This window comes from Odocoileus virginianus, chromosome 4 (assembly GCF_023699985.2).
Source record: "Odocoileus virginianus isolate 20LAN1187 ecotype Illinois chromosome 4, Ovbor_1.2, whole genome shotgun sequence".
NCBI lineage: Eukaryota > Metazoa > Chordata > Mammalia > Artiodactyla > Cervidae > Odocoileus > Odocoileus virginianus.
Window position 1 is genome coordinate 21,661,637 of NC_069677.1, and position 23,510 is coordinate 21,685,146.

General features: G+C 42.2%; 1 protein-coding gene across 1 annotated transcript in view; it reads left to right on the plus strand.

Moving 5' to 3' along the window:
* The first annotated feature begins 6,218 nt into the window (after positions 1-6,218).
* The window catches only part of BCL6 (BCL6 transcription repressor), a 51,918-nt gene continuing 34,626 nt past the window's right edge, over positions 6,219-23,510 (plus strand). Inside the window, exon 1 of the mRNA XM_070466259.1 lies at positions 6,219-6,346. The gene's annotated coding sequence lies outside the window, so the exon portion shown is untranslated. The remainder of the gene's footprint in view (positions 6,347-23,510) is intronic.

Sequence of the window (23,510 nt, forward strand, 5' to 3'; positions counted from 1 at the left end):
TCGGACACGACTGAAGTGACTTAGCCGCAGCAGCAGCAATGCTCTTAAGTTAGTTCTTACCCAAACTGTCCTTTTACACAACTGCTCAAGAAAAGAAATAAGGGAGAATGTCTAACTTTGTAGAATATGAGGATAGGATTTGGAGAAGAAGGTGAGTTATTTAAATTGGTCAAGATGTTGGGACATAGGATACTTTTATCTTCAGTGGTACTTCAAGCTTTTTGGGGAAAAAAAAATCCAGTGTCCTGAAAGCTAAATAAAGGAAACTGGGCCTCTGATTCCCCAAGGTTCAAATTAAGGGCCCAACTCTTCTGTGGGGTTCGGGAGGGAAGAGAGACTAGATTTCCATTATAAGTAACCCTGGAGTTCCATCAATGTGTATTTCTTCTGAAGCTCTTTAAGAAACCTGGGATGAGGCCAGAGGGGATGTACCCAGAGGGGATGTAGGTCGAGTCAGGAGAGCAGGGGATACCTATAGCTGATTTTGCTTTTCACAGCATTTACTGCTGCAAATCACAGCTAAAGAAAGCAGCCAGTGGTGGCAGAGGTAACCCCCTGCTGGAGGCCTGGTCATCAGACTGTCTCTTTTCCCCCATGCAGGCAACATGGGCTTGGTTTGCATGTGCAGTATACGTGCACTTCCCCACCTCAGAAAACAGAAGATCTTGTAATTAGAGGCCATGACATTCATAGCCCAGCCCATCTAAGCACCAGTTCTTGCTACAGGCAGGTTATCTTACTCATGAGGCTGACTACACAGAGCTACCGAGTCACTCAGGTGACATGAAGGACATTCATCTACAGACTGTCATACAAATGGCAGTAAGTCAGAAAGAGAAAAACAAATATCATATATTAACACATATATATGGAATTTAGAAAAATGACACTGATGAGCCTATTTGCAGGCCAGGAATAGAGGCGCAGACATTGAGAGCAGATTTGTGGGCACAGTAGGGGAGGGAGAGGGTGGACCGAATTGAGAGAGTAGCATTGTGTATACACTACCAACTGCAAAAACAGATAGCTAGTGAGAAGCTGCTATATTGCGCAGGGAGCTGTCTTGTGCTTTGAGATGACCTAAAGGAGTGGGATGGGGGAGACAGAAAGGAAGCGCAAGAGTGAGGGATATATGTACACATACAGCTGATTCATGCTGTTGTACAGCAGAAACTAACATAACTTTATAAAGCAATTATACTCCAATTTAGTAAATAAATAAGCACACTGGGAGGTGATCAAATTTCTCAAACATGAAAGTGTAAATAATTTAAGATCTAAAAAGCTTTGAATACAGATGACCATACCCATCCACAGTCAAAAAACAAAAATGAAACTAATGCATGATGCACATAAAGCCATGACTACACACCCTGTTGACATAGAGCAGAACTCAAACTCACTCACTGATTTTCAAGATCCTCCCCAAGATATTTCCTTTTTGCTATCATTGCCTCTTCTCTAGCCCCCTTTAGTCTCTTGCAGTTTTGTCAAATTAACTGCTCAGTGACTCGGAAGCCCGGAATACGGGCTTGTTATACCTCCATTTATTTGCTGGGCCATTTCCACCCCCTGGAATGCTTTCCCCTACACGTCTGCATATCCAAACCTGTTTAAACACAGTCTTCTTGAGGAAGGGTACCATCTCTGATTTTTCCCTGTTTGCAAATCATCTCTAGGTAATCTGAGCATCCCTAGCATTTTTATTTGTACCTCATACACTAAAAACTTATATACCCATGAATATGCTGGTTCCTTGAGAAGGATTGTGTCTCATTCCTCTTTGTTTCACTTACCAGGGAAATGATAATAGCTAATGGCTAAGATTTACTGAGCACTTAACATGTGTGATCTCTTTTAATCCTCACAGTTAACTGAGGATGCTGATACTCTATTTTCCTCATTTTGCAAATAAGGAAATGGGGTACACAGTGGTTACAAAAGTTGCCCAGGTACACAGTTATTAAGGGGTGAAATAAAGTTGAAAACCAGGAATTTCCAGTATAAATCTACAGTTTTTAACACCCATACTTCTACTTACTGCAAATTCTTAGCATAGGAAGTACTCAGTAAATGCTGTAGAGTGAATGAACACACGGATGAATGAAGAAATGTGAGTCTTTAAGCATGAATACTCCCATTCTATGTATAGGATTCAAGTTCTATTTCAGGTCATGGACACTCAAGGGATACTTGCAGAGTTAATAACTGAAAGAATCCGTACTAGAGCAGATGTAGGGGGCTACTTAGTCTAGAAGGTTCTCAAAGGGGAGTCATTTGCTCCTTCTTTTAACATTTACTCACCACTATTTATTCTTTCAGCATTTATCAAATAGCTGCCAAATACTAGGAAGATGACATGGCCTGCTGCCTGCTAAGTTGCTTCATTTGTGTCTGACTCTCTGCTACCCCATGGACTGTATCCCACCAGGCTCCTCTGTCCATGGGATTCTCCAGGCGAGAATATTGGAGTGGGTTGCCAGGCCCTCCCCCAGGGGACCCTCCCATTCCAAGAGGACACTGAATAAAGAATAAATCAGACATGAGTCCTGGTCTGTGGATGCTTATGTTTTGGTAAGTGAGAATCGACTGGTGTTTTTTCAAGTCTGAAAAAGAGCAGGCATTGACGGAGTAAAGGTAACTCAAGCCCAGGGAATGACCAATGAAACATTCAGAGGTGACCAGTAAGGTAAGCCTGGTGCCGAAGGGGCAGGGGCTTCCCCTTAAAGAGGAAATGCAGCTGAAGATCATGAAGCGCCTGATGACTCACCCGTCAAAATAGGAAACTGTCTGATAAGGAAGGTGGTGGTATCCAGGCGGCTGAAACCACGAAGATCCTACACAAATACTCACCACAGGCAACTTCATCCTTGCTGCTTGGGCTAGTGTCTGAGGAGTGGAGGACCCATCGCTGGCCAGGGCTGGAGGCAGGGCAGCACTGTGGTGAGAGACCCCAGGCTCCTGGAGTCACTGTCTGACTCTGAACAAAGACTCCCTCATGCAGCAGCTCTGAAGATTCGGGCATTCAGGAAAGCTGATAATCACAACACCTTTTTCACTAAGTTGTTGGGAAGATTGAAGAGCTAATACCTGAAAAGAACATAGAACAAGCCTGGCTTACAGGAAGGTTAGCTATTTTTATTACACTTCTATCATTGATTCTAATTGTTTTCATTGAACAAACAATATATTTGAATCGAAGAACCCCTAGTGAATTTTCAAAGGAAGAGAGGATGTTTATATTTTACTTGGGTATGAATCAGGAGTATAAATCACACATCCAATACCTTATAACTACTTCATTCCTAAGATGACAGTACTCTCATTGCCCCAGGGGCTGGCTTCTCTAAACTGCCATGCAGTTTCTTATGTGGCAAAGCTATAAGTAGATGTTTCATGTTTGTGAACTTTAACCCAAGACTTTAAGAGGAGCGTAGGACAATTCTGCCAGAGTTACACAATTATATTTTCTTTTGCTTTACCAGAACACTACATCTATTGGAATCCACGTTCTATTTTTTGCTATTTAAATGTTACCCTAACCTAAAAAGTAGATATTTCTTTATTAAGGCAAGTGCTGATATAATCCCTATATTTGTTTTCCATTTAAAATATCAAATATATATCTTAAGACATATATATTATGGAAAATTTTTTCATTTATGTAAGGAATTTACAAACAGATGCTGGACCTAACTCTACAGAAAAAAGAATTCCCATTTTATATTTCACAGTCTTTTCATATAAATATGTTTTAGTACAAACAACAGTTTTTAAATTTATGACCAGTGAATAAATTTTTTCAGGATGTTATTGTTTCTATTTATTTATGTTTACATATTGAACATTGCAACTTACCACCAGATGCTAGGGTCTTAGTTTGCCCTGTTTTCTACAAGATTCCTTAAATAAAAGAACACACCAGTAAAAGAGGAAGAGACTTCCCAAATTGCCTGAAGGGATAACTTAGTTGAATAGTCTAGGAATTAAAAAAAAAAATCTCAACTTCATTCCACACTAGCACCAGTCATAGAAAATCTTTGGGGCTAATTTAGTGGGTGAGGCACAGGCGAAGGTTTGAGATAATCTAGAGAAGGTAGTGGCTATGGTGAAAATAGCAGACTTTGGTGCCAAGAGGACTAGGTCCCAAATCTTGGCTATGCCACACTGGCTATGTGGCTTCTGAGCCTCAGTTTATTCGCATGAAAAACAATCATAATAACGTCAACCTCACAAAGTTGTTGGAAGGCTTACAGCTAATGAGTTATTTAAAGTGCTTGAAACAGAGTGTGTGTGCATGCTCAGTCTCTAGCTGTGTCCGACTCTTTGCAACTCCATGGACTGTAGCCCACCAGGCTTCTCTGGCCATGGATTTCCCAGGCCAGAATACTGGCATATGTTGCCATTTCCTCCTCCAGGGTATCTTCTATACCCAGGGATTGAACCCACATCTCCTGCCTTGGCAGGTGGATTCTTCACCACTGGGCCACCTGGGAACATAGTAGATGCACAAATAGCTAGCAGGTCTTATGATGAGGATTATTTTGATACATTTACATGCAGATACAAGTAGATGGTGTTCACAGTGTATTTTGTCGTTGCTGTGTACTGATAATTTTCAAAGGTATGTTAGCCACTTCCATGAGATTGCCACAGTGGGATTTGAGAGAAGTTGGCTCATTCTTAGACTCCATAAAACTTTCTATAGAGCCTGACCCAAAGCACACTGGAGACAGCATCACTATTTGTACATGCTCAGCACATCACCACTGATAATGAAGATCAGAGCACTCTACTAGGAGTAGGGAGACCAGTGATTTAGTCCTGACTCCATCTCAAAAGGACTCTGTGATCTTGGGTCAAATGCCTCCTCTTTCTGGGCCTTTGCTTCTTAGTTTTAAGATAGAGACCTCAGATAAGATTTCTTCTGGGAATTTTCCAGTCCTAAAACTGGATTAGGCACCCAAATCTGTAATTTTTCTTACCTAGGTATAGGTCTTAGAGGAAGAAAGCCTGTGGAAATGACTAATCTGATGGGAGATATTAAATGTCCATTGGTGTCTGAAAAACTATGCTATTGGCCTGAATTTCATATGTTCTCTTGAAAGTCAAAGGCGATTAGATCAAGTTCTTCTCTGTGACCAATGAAGACTTTTCACACAAGCTTTATCACAAATACCTAAGACTGTCGTTTGGAAGTATATCACTATCCCTGGCATTGTGTACAGCAGCCAATATTTTTCTGTTCACTCTGCTGACTGAAGGCTTACATATGGGTTGGAATGTGGGGTATAGTCTGTGATCATGGATCCTGTTTGCATCCATTATGGTCACCAACCTACACACAGCCCCAAAAATCTTTGGTGAGTGCTATCTTGCTGTGATTAATCACTTCCTATAATTGACTCAATAAATAAGTCCAAGTTTAACACATCTAACTTCTAAATCTGATCAACCATAGAATGGGCCATCTTGGGAGACAGAAAGTTCCCAGCCTGGAGATATCTAAGAAGGAGCATGATGGACATTTTGTTAGGGGTATCATGTAGAAGATTCAGGTATGGAGTGATCTCTGAAGTCCTTCTGAACCCAACAATTTTATGATTTTTGGGTTCTACCTAATATTATCAGGCTAATCCTGGAAGGTGGGTAATGGGTTTTATCTTTATATTAAAGAACAGAGCTATTTAACCCTACAGAAGAAGCGAGGCCAATGCTGTACATGGGATAACTGAGTCTTTTAACACTAAAGACATCAATATTCCAAGTTTCTGAGCCATGAATTATAAATTTTGATTAAATACGAAAGGCAGCATTGTGCAAAAAAAGTTCAGTAGAGGAAACTGACATGCCCAAACCTGGACTTGGCGCACAAGAGTGGGCATGATCACCTAGCTGGTATTTGCCGTGATGCTCAACTATTACTTGCCAGCCCACTTCTCCCTGGATCTTCTGAGAATCCCAGGAGCCAGCTTGGTTTGTGCCCAGCTCAATGTCCATGCTTCAAAAAATTGCTCTTCTGTTTAATTCAGTCCTCCTTCCCTTGGCATGCTGCCTGCTTCAACTCAGAAGTTAAAAGGTTGCACTTCCTTAAAGTGTAGCATTTCCCAACTGAATCTGCATCAATCAACTGATTAGTATAACTACACATGCATTGCTCAAGGCACAACACTGGCTAGTGATCATTGGCTTTGCTTTCTACCAGGCTGTTCTTTCCTTGATCCAGCGGAGAACTGACCACTGGAGAAAAACGAGGCATGTGAAGATCTAAAAGGCAACTAGGAGAAGACCGTGTCGAATTGTCATAGCCATTGGAGGCAGTGTTTGCAGCATCTACCCTGAACTGGTAAGGCGGTTGAGTCTTGGTTTGCGGGGTGTGGAGAGTGACTCAGGAGTTAAAGAATGGCTTGGAAAAGGAGTCACTTGAAGAGGTTTCCTGCTCTAACTCTTTTCTTGGGCTCTCTACACCGCCTGTGCCCCCCCGTAAATTTTTCTGATTCGCATGCCTTACCTTGAGTTTGCATTGATTTGCTGGCTGGATGAAGGAGGTGTGCAATCCAACACTGGAAGGCCTGGCCGCTTGGCCTGTGTGGATCAAGAGGGTTCTGAATCTTTATAGGACTCACCCTGGCCTCAGGCAGGATCCAAGATGAAGCGGAGCGGCCCATCCCTGGATGGACTGTACCTGACAGGCCAGGCCCATGCTTGTTAATGCAAGGCAGGTGTTAAGGCTTGGCTTGCTCCTCTGTTCTGTCTTAGGAATCACAAATGGGTGGTAACATCACTAGCAGGAGAGCAGTCAGGGCTCATGTTTCTGCTCCTGCCTACTCCTGTCTGGAGTTGCTCTAGCCTTCTGTGTTTGGGGGAAAAAAAAAAAACTGTTTGGCTCAAAATGAAAATATAGGTCTCATTAGCTACCCTCCTTCCAAAGAATACAACCCAACCTTTCTCTTTCTCCTCTCTCCTATTCCTTGTCCTCTGTCTTCCTTTCAGTTGTTTAGGTTATTATAATCATTCAAGGGGATTTAAACATTTAACATGGTCACCAGAGAAGCCCAAACATAAAGGTTTGAATCAGTTGGGGAGAAAGGGGAAGTGAGACTGGCTATGGGGTGAGGGTGACATCAGAGAAGCCAAGCTCTATTCCCTACAGTGTGGTTGGGATTTTTTATTCCAAGAAGAAAATTAAACAACAGAGCTTTCTAGGAAAAAAAGAAAAAGAAAAAATTGCTCCTTCTACATTCTTTTCTCAATCCCTTCAGAAACACACATGTACATTTGATACCTGGAGACCCATTTCATTTTGGGCAGAGGCCTGATGCTGTTGAAAACTAGAACTAAAACTATAATTAATGAAACAATAGTCTTCAAATAGTTTTAAACCTACTGTGTTGGTCCTCTGAACAACACACCAGAGTTTGAAGGGAGAAGTACGAATATTACCCCGGGTTTCTGGGAAAAGCAGGGCCCCAAAGTGAAATGACTTACCCGGGGTCATACACCTGACGGATAGAAACATCAAAACAGCATCACTTTGGGACTTCCCTGGTGGTCCAGTGGTTAAGACTGTGTGCTTCCAGTGTAGGGTGTGTGGGTTTGATCTCTGAATGAGGAACTAAGGTCCCACATGCTGCATCGCATAGCCAAAAAAAAAAAAATTACTTTTTGGACTTTAGGTTCAGTATGATTTTTTTACTACATCTCTCTGCCTCTGTCTACACAATAATCTTTTAAAATAAAGTCTTTAAACTCTAGAGCTGAGTCCATGGAGTTACTAAAAAGGACTCAGAAAAAAAAAGGAGCTTTCTGAAGGTTATATTGTCATTCTTCTTTCTCTGCTCAGTGTCTGGGAATCAAGGGAAGGGATTATTTTTTTAAGACTGCTTTGAAAATTTGCTGGCCCACGATTACTTGACTAATGCCAATAACAAAATCCTGTATATCAAAACCATACTCTTTTCAATTTTTCTTGGCTCATTACTTGTCTTAGCTGAGTGGCCAGCTATGTGCAAGTTTACAGGTAGGGAGGTTTTCTGGGAGCAATGACTGGTTTTGTGGTTTCTGTTGAGATTCAGGAGCAAATTTAGGCAGATCCACTTGTGTTATCAGGGAGAGGGACCTGATACAGAGCACACTTTCAGCTGGTTGACCCAGGAGCTTTGTCTAGCAGAGTCTAGACTGATCACACCTGGACCACACCTGGATCACACCTCTCACTGGGGAGAGGAGTGCAGTTATTAATCAGAAACTCTGATGCTGCTGTATCTGCCAGATGTGTGACCCTGGGTGAGACATTTCACTGGAGCCCAGTGTCTGCTACTGTGGGCAGTCTGAGATCTTGAACAAAACTAACCAATTTAGGGTGGCTAACCATGGGAGAAAGTTTCCAGTTCCTACCAAGGAAGGCTAAGATTAAACGGCTCTTGCTGTCTTCTCTCTCAGTCACGATCAGCATCATTAAATCAACCATGAGTGGGACCTTGGAAAAGTCAAGGTATGGTGGCCAGTGCACTCAACTAGGAGCCTGTTTCTCTCCAGGCTCTGTATGGTCTTAGACAAAGTGATCTGCCTTTATGGGTTTCAGTGTCCTTGTCTTAAAGATAGGGATTGAACTACATAGCCTTTGACATTTCCAATCCTGAAATTCTTTGGCTCTATCTAGAATATCAGATTCTGGCCCAGACCTGCTTCACAGAGAATGTTAAAGATCCTCAAGCTTCTTGCCTTTGGTTTGCCTCTCTCTTCTCGGGGTTGCCAGGGTGACAGAGGACAGAAGCAGCACATTACCCCCCACAGTATTCAGAGGCCTTACTGTGATCACCCAACACTCACCTCCCAACTTCCCTAGTCCTTCCATCTGCCAGTGACCTTGTGGATACCTGTGTATGTGCTTCATACACACGCTTCAGTCTGGTCTGACTCAGCCTGATAGACCTTCAGCCTATCAGGCTCCTCTGTCCATGGGATTTGTCCAGAAAGAATACTGGAGTGGCTTACTATGCCCTCCTCCAGGGGATCTTCCCAACCCAGGGATCAAACCTGCGTCTCCTTTGTCTCCTGAATTGCAGGTGGATTCTTTACTGCTGAGCCACGGGGGAAGCCTTCCCAGTGACCTTAGGCTTGGGCAAATAAAACACACAGACATGACAGGAATCCCTTTATGCCGAGGGCTCTCCCTTTAGAGAAGAGAAAGGGAGTCACAGGGAGGGTGAGACAGTCAGTTCCTTAGGTGGTCTAGGATCCAGCCCAGACACATTGACATCCAAGTTGAGTGCTTATTTCATGGCACCATCATGCTTGGTATTTTCCTCTTTAAAGCTCTCACTTGGATATGATAGTATCTTCTGTTCATGACTTTTAGAATCCTGAGGAAATACTTCTTAACTTAAATCAAATTCAAGTAACTATCTGCCCTGCATTTCTATTCTATGTCCATTCTAACTCCGTCTTCTTGTCTCTTCCCCTTCATTAGTGTTATAATCATATGTGATTCCAATAATTTATCTTGTGGTTTTTAAAGAAAAAAAAATGTTAGGTAAGAAAGAAGTGAACAATAAATAATTAACAATTAAATAATTTCTTATCTGAATACCTGTTCAGTGTACAAAATTAGAAAGCAAGTAGATGAAAGTAAGTTAAAACCTCTCACTCTCCCATTACTCAGAAATATTCACTATGAACGGTTTGATGAGTTTCCTTCCAGTGTTTCTTCTATACATACACATGCATACTCTCTATTTTTATCTTTTCATTGGTATTTCAAAGAGGTTTTTAGGACTTATCTTAATATACACCTTTGGTTTCCTATCAGTTGTGTGAGAGCTAATTCCTATAATTCCATATTACTTTTCTTTCCTAGTTGAATCCAGATTGATACAGAGCATGATGCTGAAACTCCTAAAACCTGTCAGGTTTGGATTTTAGTATTGACTTCCCCACCTGGACATATTTCAGAAATAAATTTTGAAGCTTCAGACAGTATGTTTCAAAACAGCTCCAGGGTTTTTTTTTTTTTTTTTTCTAAAAGATCAGTTATTGACTAATACAGTTAACATTTATTGAACATCTGCTATACATATCAGACACTGTGCTAAATGACTTACATATATTTTGTTGCTTAATCTTAACTCCCTGCAGGTAAATATACTATTGTTCCCATTTCATAGATGAGGAAACTGGGGCTTAGGGAAGTGCTATGGCCCAACATTGCATAGCTAGTAAGTAGCAGAGTCATGATTCAAGTCCAGGCAGTTCGGTTGCAGAATTCATACTCTGGACTCAAAGTTAAGTCACTCTCCAACACACCAAGCTGGAGGGGAGTCACCAATAGATAGGAAGGCAGGGTCTTGGGCAGTCAGTCATACTGTCAGAATATATAACCTTGTGAGACTGACTTGCCGGGAAAGGCAGCAGGTGTGCTGGGTGAGCACTGGACACCAAGTCAAACAAGCATTGCCTCCATTCCTGCTCTTCCAACTCTCCAGTCATGTGACCCCGGACACGTCACTTTCCAGTCTGAGCATCAACTCTCACCTGTAAGAGTGGGTAACAGGATCCGTCTTAGAGGTGGCAGTAAGGATGAAGAATAATAACTTGTAAAAGCTCCTGGCATGTTTCCAAGCATATAGTAAATGCTCTTAGAGCTTAGTTGAATCTGATTCTGATCAAAAAGTTTCAAGTTGAGAACTGATTTTTAATCTTGGCTCCAACACACTTGGTATGTGATTTTGAACAAGATGCTGGGAACTTTCTAGGCCCAAGGACCTCATCTTTCAAGGAGATGGTTAGACTAGATGATCTCTATGATCTTGTCTAGGATCCTGGGCCTACAACTGGTCTTAAGAGGAAGGAATATGGCAGATAGTGTCTCTCCTTCTCAAATCAATATGAAACGAAGCCAGAGTCTAACAGTATGTTTCTTCTTAGCCCCTCTGACCAGTGGATGTTCTTGACTAGATCCAAGCTCTCGGAGCTTTCTGAAGTGTCTGATGGAAATCTCAAATATTTCTTAGAAGAAAAGGGTGAGGCCTTTAGTTGCCAGAATGCTGTTTCTTTTATTAGCCCTTCTAGGAAAAGAGAGGCCGCAGCTTTATAGGTTTCCCAATGATGAAAGAAAACTCTCTGACTTGCTCCAAAGAATACAGTTGGGAAATCATAGAACCAGATGATTTCCTGGGTCCCTTATGCTCAGTCATTTTGTGATTCAGCTGTAAGCCAGCCAGCCAGCTGTGTTCTAACTGAAGGGTTCCTAGGTGCTGAACATCATGGACTGTGGAGAAGTGATGTGGCTTTCACTCTAAAGATGCCTGAATCTGCCTCCACCCAGGAACATAAAGCAAGAGTTAAAGAGGGTAGACAAGTTTTTTTTCAGGATTCCACAGATAGGATATCAAGGTTTTCACCTATCTCCCTGGCCATTCCACATTCATCTTGGCTGGTGAACTTCTTCCAAACCTCTGACCAGAAAATGTCCTAAGGCACCTTTTCTTGTTTGTGCTCACTTCCCTGAGGACCTTATTCAGTTTCGCAGTTTTCGTAAAATCTGAACAGCAACAACTCCTAAATTTCTATTTTCCACTTTGATTTCTCTTTGGGACTCCAGACTCCAAAATCCAGCTGCCTAGTCAGTCATTAACCTTTGCCTGTATATTTGGCTTCCCTGGCTGAACACCTCCAAGTTGGGGTTCCCTGTGTGCCCCTAGCTGTTTCAGATCTATTCCACCTTCAGCCCTTCTTTATTTTTTTGGTAAATAATGATTCCACTTGTTACAGTGGCTCAGGTCAAAATACCTAGAGCTGTGTTTGACTCCTCTTTCTTCATGAGCTACAGCCAAACTATCAGTAATACTGTTGGCTCTGCATTTAAGAAAAAAATTGAATTTGAACATTGCTCACCATTTCCTTCTCCAAGCCACCATCATCTTTCTCCAGAATTATTGTAATGCTTCCTAAATAGTGTCTATACTTCCACCTTGCCCATCTCAACAGAGCCTCCAGACGGATTCTTCAATGGGTTTCCATCTCATCCAGAGTCACAGAAAGTCCTTCCAGTGCCCAGTGGGATGTGCACAAATGTACTTCTCTTTCCTCTCTGTCCTCCTCTCCCACTGCTCCAGCCTCTGCTCTGCTCCCATGACACCAGCCTCCACACTGTTCCTCCAACACCACACACACGCTGGTTCAGGGCCGAGGTCTTGCACCCTCTGCCTGCTGCTCTTACCCCATAACCAAATGGTCTGTTCCCTCATCTTTCAGCCTCTAGTAACCTGCTGAGAACATCTACACTAGCAGCCTCTCTCACTTTGCATCTTTCTCCTTCACACATGCCCTATCCCTCTTCCCTGCTTTTTTCGCTTTTTAACTTTTATTATCATCCAAGCTAGTGTGCATATTCTGGAGAAGGAAATGGCAACCCTCTCCAGTGTTTTTGCCTGGAGAATCCCATGGACTGGGGAGTCTGGCGGGCTGTAGTCTGACAAAGAGTCAGACACGACTGAGCGACAAAACACACAACACAATGTACGTGTTTACCTTGAATTTATTGTCTGTTTCACCCTGCTAGAAGACAGCAGAGCACAGTGTCCAGCGTTCAGTATATTTTAGATAATAGAGTGGGTGGCTGGCCACAGACTTCGTGGAGGAGCATGGGTTTAAGTGACGCTCTGAACCACAGGGAGGACCTGAGTGACCAGAGACAGAGAAAGGAGTGACTGGGAGAGAGGAACACTGGGCAAGGGCCAGATTCGGGGAGCACCAGTCTAAGGAAATTATTCTCTGTCAGTCTATTCTTTCGTGGTTTTATTTCTCCCAGAAGATCTATTGTCTGTCCTTTCATTTTTTTAATGAAAAAAAATTTTTTGTCTGCGCTGGGTCTCCTCGTGGTACACAGGCTTTCTCTAATTGCCCCCAAAGCATATACAATCTTAGTTTCCCAACCAGGGATCGAACCTGAGTCCCCTGCATTGGAAGGCAGATTCTTAACCACTGGACCATCAAGGAAGCCCCTACTGTCTGTCTTTTAGTATGCAGCAAAAATCCCATAACTGTTTGGTATAATAGAAAACTCACGGATGGAATTCAGAGCCATAGAAGACCTGTATCTAGAAGTGTGACCCAGGACAAGTCACTTAACCTCTTTAAGCCTCGGCTTGCTCATCTGTCAAAGAAATATCATACCACTGGCTTGGGTTCTGATATGGCTGCTGTGAAGATCACATGAGGTGACGGATGGGAAAGTGCTTTACACTCTGAAAGCAGGATGACTGCAGGGGATTAGTGGAATGCATGAGAGTATCACTGAAATAATCACTCAAACTCACATGTAGATTAGCTACCTCAGTGGCTAGGAAAGTGGGGCTCCATACTGGTGATGAATTCAGAAGTCCTTTATCAAGGCTTTAAGATATGGGAGGGACACAGAAAAAGGGATTTGAAGACGTACCTTCTTAAAGACAAGGACAGTGCTCAAATAAGTGCTATTTACCCCCTGTGCTACTGGTAAATGACAATTTCATTTGTTACCCTTGCTCAGGCCAAAAGACTTGGAACCACGCTTGACTCCTGTTAGCCCTTATATACCAGGTTCTGGAAATTACTTTTCTATTTATCTTTACATACATTTGTGAGTGGGGTACTACTCCTCCTTTTTTCAGAGCTAAGAAAACCGAGACTCAGAGAAGTTAACTTGTCCAGGGTCACACAGGTATTTGGTGTCAGAGCCAAAAGAAACTAGCTTTGTTTAAAGAGCCTGTGCTCTTTCCACGGGCTGCCTTTTCAGAGATCCAGATGCAGCTAATTCAGCAACCAGCAGCGCTGCCTTAGTCTCCTGAATTTGGTCAAGTGAATAATATACGAGTTTAACATCAGGGGTCCAGGCAGATAATAGACTATGCTGTTAAACATAATTCAGAAAGTGAAAAAGAAGGTCCCTGAGCCACCTGTGAATCTAAACCCTTCTCTAGGCCACTTCCTTGTGCTATGAACGTGCTATGTGTGGCAGCAGTACATGGTAACAATTAAGAAGAGACCAGGATTTTGAGCTAATTTTTCAGTAGAGCATAAGAATAATATAGCCCATAGCAATGTCTTCTGGTCTAAGTACCAGAATTTTTTTTTTAAGTGACAGTATAAGAAAAGACTTTTTAGATAGTTAACAATCCAGTCTAGATTTAACCCATGACACTTCAAGCTAGGTAACATATGGGATTTAATCAATGCCCACTGAATATATACAGGCATTTCCATGCACATTTATGCCATGTATATAGTAGGTGTGATTTTGGTAATTATCTATGTAAATTCATGTGGATGGATAATGGACATACAGATGGATGGATACTGGAACCTCAGGTCAGAGAAACACAAAAAAATGAAAAGAAAAGAAAAAAAATCTGTTACAGTATATAGGATGCTATTAGAATTAATGTTTGCTTTACCAGCATATGCATCCGAAAGTATATTAAGCACCTACTGGGTACTGGTGGAAGGAAGTAAGAGGCATGTCTCTTTGCTGGCCTCAGGTAACAAAAAGGAACATATGGAGACGATTTTAAAGAAGTTATTTTTATAGATAAGAATTACTTGAATTTGGAGGCTAAGGAGGACCATTTTCTGATTGGTGTGAAGCACCAATTAAAGTGTTAGGGGTGAAAGAGGCCTGGGGCAGCTAGTGCACTTGGACAATTTAAACCATAAAACTGAGCTGCATAAAGTAGGGTTACACCGTGATTCACAGACAGACTTCTAAAAAATTAAGAACAACCCCCTCTCTAGCCACCAGTGCTTTCTGAAGGTGCTATGGAAACCTTCCTTCAATGCAAGGATACAGAAAACCTGGTGAGATGGTGTAAGGTCAAGACCATGGGCTTTAGTTTGAACTCAACCAGGCTTTGAACCACCCCCTCATCTGCTTATTAGCTCTTTGATCTCACGGAGGCTATTTCCACTTGGAACCTCTGGTCTGACATGAAATGAAGACCCCTGCCTATGTCTCCTGTCACTATAAAATTAGATTATGTCACAGGGGGCTCACTCCTCCCCACACCCCCTCCCCCTCTAACTTCCTCTAACTTCCTCAGGCAAGTGCCTAACCCTCAAGCAAGGCACTTACTGCCTTGTCCCTCCTCATCTACTGCATTCAGGTATTGGATCAGATGATTTCTAAGTCTCTCTTAAATGAGACTAAACTGTCTAGTGCTTTTCACCAGATGGGATAGCTGGACAGGGTATCAGTCTATTTTCTACACATTCATGTTAATGAGCCATTTACTGTGCTTTACCATATTTAATCCTCAAAAGAATACCTGAGAAGTAGCAGTTGCTTTCCTCTTTTATAAATCAGCAAACCAAGGCCAGAGGCACCAGGAGAGACATCTTAGACCTCTGGTCTGGCATCCGGCTTGCTGGAAAGACTCTTTTGAAAGGCATGACAACAGCTTTAAAAAACGAACCCCTTCATTATATTGTTGGCCTTGAAAATCAAGTGAAAACTTGCAAGTTTCACTCTATCCATTACCCCCTATACCCCCCCACCCCCACCCACACACCCCTGCATTAAAAGCTCTAGCCATTTTATCTCTCCTTTTTTTCTGGTCTTTTTTCAACGTTGTCCTTCGAGGTTGAGATCATGACTCTCCTAGAGCCTTCATAAAATCTGGAAGGCAACAGGAGTGAACACAGAGTCTTTCCTCTTCCCTACCTGATTCTCCAGCTGAACATGCACAAACAAAGTTGGTGCTCAGGAATCCAGCCCTTGCTGCCTCAGGCCATGGGGCTAGCTGTGAAGTTTTACCAGCTCTTGCTTGATCGGCTTTCTTTGGCATTTGACATACTTGTCACCGGATCCATGGTACAGTCAGTCTTTTTCTCTAGCCACTAATTTATATTTCCCCAGAGGGCCTAGAACTATGCCTACACAAAGGGTACTGGAGATGGAATGGCCCCACGAACCAGTGCAGACGCAGATTACGTCAAGAATTTCAACGATTGCACCAAATTGCTGGCCAGCCTTGAGGGTTTGGTCAGCCTCATTCCTAGTCTTTCCCCTCAGAGATTCACAAGGCCCAGGTGTAACTAATTCTTAATAATGCAATTAAACTTTTGGGAAACTGAGCTGGGATTCATATTTAAATGTTGACTTTCACCACACAGGAAAGGTTGGCCAAATGCAAGGAGTGACTGGAAGATTTTGGCAAAGAGATGAATTGGATTTTTCCATTTTTAGAGACACTGCTTGGGCTCACACACGGGTAATACTCCAGCCTCAGGGGTTCCCAGGGACCAAAGAGTAGACAAAACATGAACTCAAAACTCAACATGCTTGTAGGGAATCATTAGTATTCTCAAAAAAAAAAAAAAAAAAGACGTAGAGGCAGAGTTGAAATATGCAATAACACCTACCTCTCAGGGGCATTGTGGAGATGAAATTAGACTATATACAGAAAGAGAATGAACTTTCAGTTGCCAGGAGGGAAGAATGGGGGGTAGAGACAGCTAGGGAGTTTGGGATCTGTGTGTGTGTGTTCACGCTCAGTCATGTCCAAGTCTTTGCAACCGTAGGGACTGTAGCCTGCCAGGCTCCTCTGTCCATGGGATTTTCCAAGCAAGAATACTGGAGTAGGTTGCCATTTCCTCCTCCAAGGGATCTTCCCGACCCAAGGATTGGACCCATATTTCCCTTGGCAGCTGGGTTCTTAATCACAGAGCCCCCTGGGAAACCCCCTGTGATCTACATGTACACACTGCTATATTTTAAAGGGATAACCAACAAGGTTCTGCGGTATAGCACAGGGAACTCTGCTCAATGTTATGTGGCAGCCTGGATGGGAGGGGAGTTTGGGGAAGAATGGATACACGTATACGTATGGCTGAGTCCCTTTGCTATTCACCTGTAACCATCACAACCTTGTTAACCAGCTATGCGTGCGTGCTCAGTCACTAAGTGATGTCCAACTCTTTGTGACCCCATGTACTGCAGCCTGCCAGGCTCACCTGAACTCCAATATGAAATTTAAAAAAAAAAAAACTTTTTTAAAAAAAGAAAAGCCTAGCATGGGGCCTGCTTAGGAAGGGGAACACTGAATATATTTAGTTGCTTACACTACAACATGGGAAAGGGCACTGGTCTGAGGAGAAAAGACTGGGTTTTGCCTCTCACGGTATATCTCACTAGCCCAGCTGGTCCCTTCCCGTCCTGGCTCCCAATTTCCTCATCTTTCTAATTGGAATAATAATCACGTCACACTTCACAGGGTCACAAGGACAAGCATATTAAAGACTGACTGAGAAAGTTCTTTACAAACTAGACAGCTTTCTAGGCAAAATAACGCATTATTAAGTTATACCTAATCTCTGTGCATTTGTTTCAGTTCTCCTCTGTCTGAAATGCTCCCCTTCCCCACACCCCTTCTTCTGAACCTGGCTGTTGAAGTCCTTTCATTCATAAGGCAGGAGAGCATGAGACTTCCATCACTAGGGTTCAAATCCCTATCCCTGCTGTGTGTTAGCTATTTGACCACAGGGAAGTTACTGTCTGTGCTTCAGTTTCCTGTCTCTAAAGTAACAATAATAGCACCACCCAATTAAGGAAGATCGTTGTGAGGACTGAAGGCTTCCCTGGCAATCTAGTGTTAAGATTTCACCTTCCAAGGCAGGAGGTGTGGGTTTGATCCCTGGTCGAGGAGCCAAGATCTTGTATGACTCGTGGCCAAAAAATCAGAACATAAACAACAGAAGTATTATAAAAAATCCAATAAAGACTTTTTAAAAATGGCAAACATTAAAAAAAATCTTAAAAAAAAAAGATTGCTGTGAGGATTAAACACACTCACAAATGTAAAGTACTTACACGAGTATGTACTAAGTCCCACATATGTGTTAACCCTTACTATTTCAGAGATTTATTAGTTCAATATTTATTTCAAGGATCTGTTCATTATTTTACATTACTTTATTATTATGTTCAAACTGCATCCCGCCAAGAAACATTTTTAGATCTCTCAGTTTGAAACAATCATGCTCCCATGTATTTAACCAAGGACACTGGTTGCAACTCAGAGATGGCCCTCGACATTGTTAGTGTCCAGTATGTCTCTCTCCTGCACTGGCCTAATAGCCCTGAGTGACAGAGGCTTTTCAACTCTATACACACGGTTGATGCACAATATTCATCTAATCGGATGGAAGGTATACAAATGCGTACAGATGAATAAGCCTAAATACACTGGACAAAAGCTAATCACAACTATAACATGATACCTATATTTAAAGACTGAACACAGTTGTAACGTTTAGCACCATACCTGACGTAGAGCATGTGCTCTGTAAATGTATTTCCTTGGAAGAATGGAAAGATAACAAAAGGTGCATTAAATCTGATGGAAGGTTTCCATTCATCGGGTTCCTCTGATTCAAAACATGTATTAGATGAGTAAGTTACTTATTGCAGGTGTGAGAGTGAGATTAAGATATATAACAAGAAAAGTAAAAGTAGCTTCTGATCTTCAGGGACTCACATTCAGGAGGAGGGATGGTCCTGTTCCTAAATAATTGCAGGGACCGCAGGTGCAAAGCTGAGTAGGACAGAGCTACACAGGAATGTGGCTTTAGCAGCTTGGTACCCACTCTAAGCAAATTGTCAGGCATGTTCGTTTGGGATGACTGTCTTTTCAGTAAGTAGGGAACCAGCAGAGACAGAGATATGACACCATGAGCCAGACCTATAGAATTATGTCTCACACAGTCTCTCAGTCTACATCATTTTGATGTCAGATGTTGACAGAACATTGTAAAATAAAAAAACGTGATGCTCCAAAAAGGAGACCCAGTCTCTTGTTAACTCCATTTCCACCAATGGCTTCACTTTAGTTCCCAATTTTGTTTCCAATTGAGAAATGAGTTTGGACTGGAGTATTTCTAAGACATGTTCCACCTTTGCTATTTTTTTATTCTATTTTTCAACACCTGGTCTGATATGAAAACCTATTTTTTCTCCTAGCTTCAAATACTAGCTCTATTTTGATGGATCCAAAATTGATATCTCCAAACCAGACATCTCTTTTGAGATCAGATCTTAAATATCCACCTGCTTACTTTGACATCTACTCCAGAGACTCTGAAATATACTACATTCAAAACAGAGTTCTTGATTTCCAGCAATTATCTCCCAGCAAGCTCCCCCTTCCCAGTATTTTTAACTCAGTAAATAGAAATATATTCACCCAATTACTTAAACCAGACCCTTGGGATTCATTCTTGATACCCTTCTCTCCTTTACCACCCACTCCTACTCAACCCAATCTTTCTTTCAATCTCGTCAATTCTACCATCAAAGTATGTGTCAAACCTTCCCATACCTCGCCACCTACACTGCTACTTCTACAGTCCCAGCTGCTTTCATCTCTCACTGGGACTCTGACCATCTCCTTGTGCTTCTTTCTAAGTCACCTTCCACACAAGAGCTGGGGTGCTTTTCTTAAAATATAAGCCATATCATGGCATCACCCTGCCTGAAAATATTAAATAACTTCTCACCACACTTAATCTCTAAATTTCTGACCATCATCTACAAAGACCTACATAGCGTAGCTCCTGATTCTCCCTCCAAATCCATCTTTACTACTCTCTCTGTGCCATGCTGGCCTCTTTCAGATCTCTGAATGTGCCATGGTTCTACTTGCTTTAGGACTGTTGATCTCTGTTCCCTCTTCCCAGTATACTTTCCTCCTCATTCTTGACCTGGCTAACCTATCCTCTTTTTTCAGATCTCAGCTTAAAGTTGACCTTAATAGAAAGGCTTGTACATTAGGTAAGTTCCCTCCTTCTCCCATGCCAGAGCACCTTACCTATGCCTGTATTTCAGCTATCATAATTTATAATGTATATTCATCTGTGGATTTGCTAGTATAATGATTGTCTCCTTGACTAGACTACAAGCTTCTCTTAGGGCAGGTCTGCAGCTGTTCTTTGTGTGTGCAAAGTGTAGCCTAGCACTTAGCATAGGTGCTCAATTCATTACTTTTGTAGCTGTAAACTGGTAAGACCTGAAAATATCAACACATATTTATTCCATGTTGAAAAATGTCCAACCAAATGAATAATAAAGGAATACAGTTGAATATTTTCTGTTTCTCCATCTTCTCAGTTTCTAGTTCCTAGAATCTTACAGCACTCCTTCATTTTCTTCTGAACCTTCCCAGCTTTCAGTGTTGAAAAGGGAAGTATCTTTACGTTACTTTGCTTTCTCCCAGGGCCATCCCCCTCCCCCGCCTCCTACCCACCACAACACACACACATTTAGCTTTGTGCAGGAATGCAACTTCACAGGTATGCTTGGGTTAGAGGTGCTGGGAATAGGAAGGGTAGAAAGGGGAAAAAAGGAACCATATGGAGGAGGTGGCTGCCCTTGAACAGCTTGGACATCGTCCCAGCCCTCCCACATTGGAGGTTTTTTTTTTTTCAATGCCATATACATCCAGTATTCTCTTCTTCCCACCTCTAGGAATCCAAAAATAAGTTAGCTGTTCATCATGGGTTTGGTGCTGGCAAAACTGGCAAATATGGGCAGATGAGGTCCTAGTTCTAGGAACTTTCTCTTGCCACACATCCTGGCCCTTTTGAAGACTGTCATTTTATTTCCCCTGAGTCCACCCGGTATTTCATTCCTTTTAGGTACCTATTGTACTAGATTCTAAGAAGTAGGGTCTAGACTTTCGAGTAGTTTTTTTTTTTTTCTTTTTTAATTCTAACAAAGGTCTGTTGCTTATCTTACACATTGCCTTGATTTGTTACTGGAGCGAAGCCCTTGCCTTCTCTCTGGCACCCACGTTCATGTGTTGTTTCCTCCTCCTTATCAAGACCCACTTGTTCCTAAATCTTTTTTATATTCACTGTCACATCCATGAACTCTGTTCTACGTTTGTTGTGGAGGCAGAAGGGATAGAGAGATGCATGGATTCTCTTACAGGACAGAGGTGGTCCAAGGTTCTCTTTGTCATTTGCTTTGGGCCTTTGGTAGAAAGTTATCCTACCTCCCTGTTTCAGCAACTCACCCATCAACTCAAGAACTTAAAAACTGTTATAGAAATCCAACTTGTTGCTCCTAGAAAACAGCCCTGATGGATTTGTGCTTTGTTAATACCTTCCTCTAAGACTGAAGTTAGCTCAAAACAAAAGACTTATTCCATTTGGGTGCAAGGGAGGGGTAGGGAGGGGCCAAGGTAGAAAGAGGAGGAAGAGGAAGAAGGTATCGAAAAGGAGGATCTAATACTGGATTTCAGTTCCCATTACTGGGAAATGGGTCATTTCCAATTCTGCATTTCAAGAACATAAAGACTTTCTGATGATCTTTTTTATTCTCTATGGATGAGTATGAATCCTCTGCAGTAATTTATGTCTTCCTGTACTGAAAGAGTTAAATTATTTTGGGAAGTGAAATAACCATATTTAAGGATGGTTAAAAGTCAAGGCAGGACACTGCACACACATTGTTCCCCAGATATAATCTGAATCACAAAATCGGTTATGGAATAACCTGATGGCTTCACTTCACTGTGATGATTCGCTCATTAGTTTGTCCATTCACTCAACAGTCAACAACTACTTTGAATTATGCATTATAATTTCCAAAGTACTTTCCCCTCCATGGTACTTGACTCTCATGGGAATCCTGTGATGTTGTCCCTGAACAGAAATTACCATTTTAGAGAACAAGAAACTGAGACTCACAGAAGTTAGTCAGTTGTGGAACTTTAACTGGAACCCAGATCATCAGATTTTGCATCAAATTCTCTTTCAGTTCTACCTACTTGAATTCAATCAACATTTCCTAAGTGAGTACCATGTGTTGGACATAAGTTCAATACAACAAAAATGAGGTATTCTTGTCTTTGAGGAGCTTCTAGCCTATCAAAGGCAGTGATCAAGCCCTGGGTGTGGAGTGGAGGTAAGTGTCTGGGTCCTTGGAGAATGCTAAGAGTCTGGGGTAGAAAACAGTTACAGGAGACAAGACTGGGAAGAAGTTTGCGGGCCTAAAGTGCTTGGTTATTGATTTACCATCACCATCGTCAAGCCTTCTCAATATAGATTTCCAAATTATGACCTTTATTAATGTCATTATTAATCTTTTTCTGTCCTATTTTCTTTTGAGCATTCTGCCAGCATTTCAGTGCCAGTGCCACCAAAGGGTGAGGTGCAAGCTGCTGCTTCATGCACCTTCCCTAATTGAAGATTGTTGAAATTGTATCAGGAATTCTTATGCCATCTTTATAACCAACTCAGCCTTGCCTGGCCATAGAAAGGAAATGGTTATGACTCCTGGACATGGGTCCAACCCTCAGGCAGGCTGAGCCTTGGCAACTAGCGTACTATGCAAAGTGGTCTGGGTGCAGGACCGGTACCTGGTTTTAGAATTTGTTAGTGTATTACCCAAAGGTCCAGGATGCCCAGAGGGTTGGGGCAAACTTAGACTTATTTGAGAAGGCATCAGGATCTATTAGGTGTTTAAATCCTGTTAGATATGATACTGGGTTCTGGATTCCAGGCTGTGGACGTTACTTAAGGCTGTGTGCTTTGGAATAGCATGAGGCTGTGTTCATCGTTGAACTGGTCAGGCATGCAAATATGTAAAAATCACAGCCCAGGCAAAGCTCTGGCCTGCAGGCTGAGCTGACCTGGTGTTGGGGGTGGTGAAGCTGCATGTGCTTCAGGCTCTTGTGGATTTCTCTGCATTGGGTACTGGGTGCATTGCATAGTGCACCCACCACTGCTGGATGGTACACTGAGGCAGCTGAGTTATATTCTGTCCTCATCAATACTGAATGAAAAACTCAGAGGCTGAAGCTGCCCAAGGAGGCAGTCAGTGCCTGGCACTGGTTTGGAGTGGGAGGTAGACACAGCATCTGAGAAGAAGCCAGAGAGTTTTATTTGGCTCAGAATTAGGATACTGGGGCCCAACCTGGCATGGGGACTATCTTTTGCATGATCTAGAGTAGCTTTTGCACCATTCTTGGCCTTTGCTTTCTCAGTAGACTATGCGTCCCCTAGAGCCAAAGTCTCCTATTGTATTCATATTTATTTCCCCAGTATACAGTGAAAATAGTGTCTATTCCACAAAAGGCTCCCAATGAACTGTGTGTTGTGTGAATGAGTGAATGAATGTGCTTGAGTATGAGGAATTAGATCAGTGGTCTAAGGGAAGAGGGCTTAACAGAACGTGGTCCTTACCTCACCTCCTAGATCCTGCCATCTCCCCCCATGCCCTTTATTGAGAACCAGAGATTCAAACGACGGTAACCATACACCCCCCAGAATTTCCTAACAACACTGATTCTCTGAAGAAAAAAAAAATTGATAGAGTTTGTTTTTACATTGTTTTCCTTAGAATTCACTAGTCAAGCAGGTTATAAGAATTAAAAACAGATCTCCCATAGTCCCAGGAGGATCTCAAAGAAGGTCTCTTTACCAGGAGATTTTCTGGGTGGCCTCATAGAGACAGTGAAGCAACCGGGAAACCC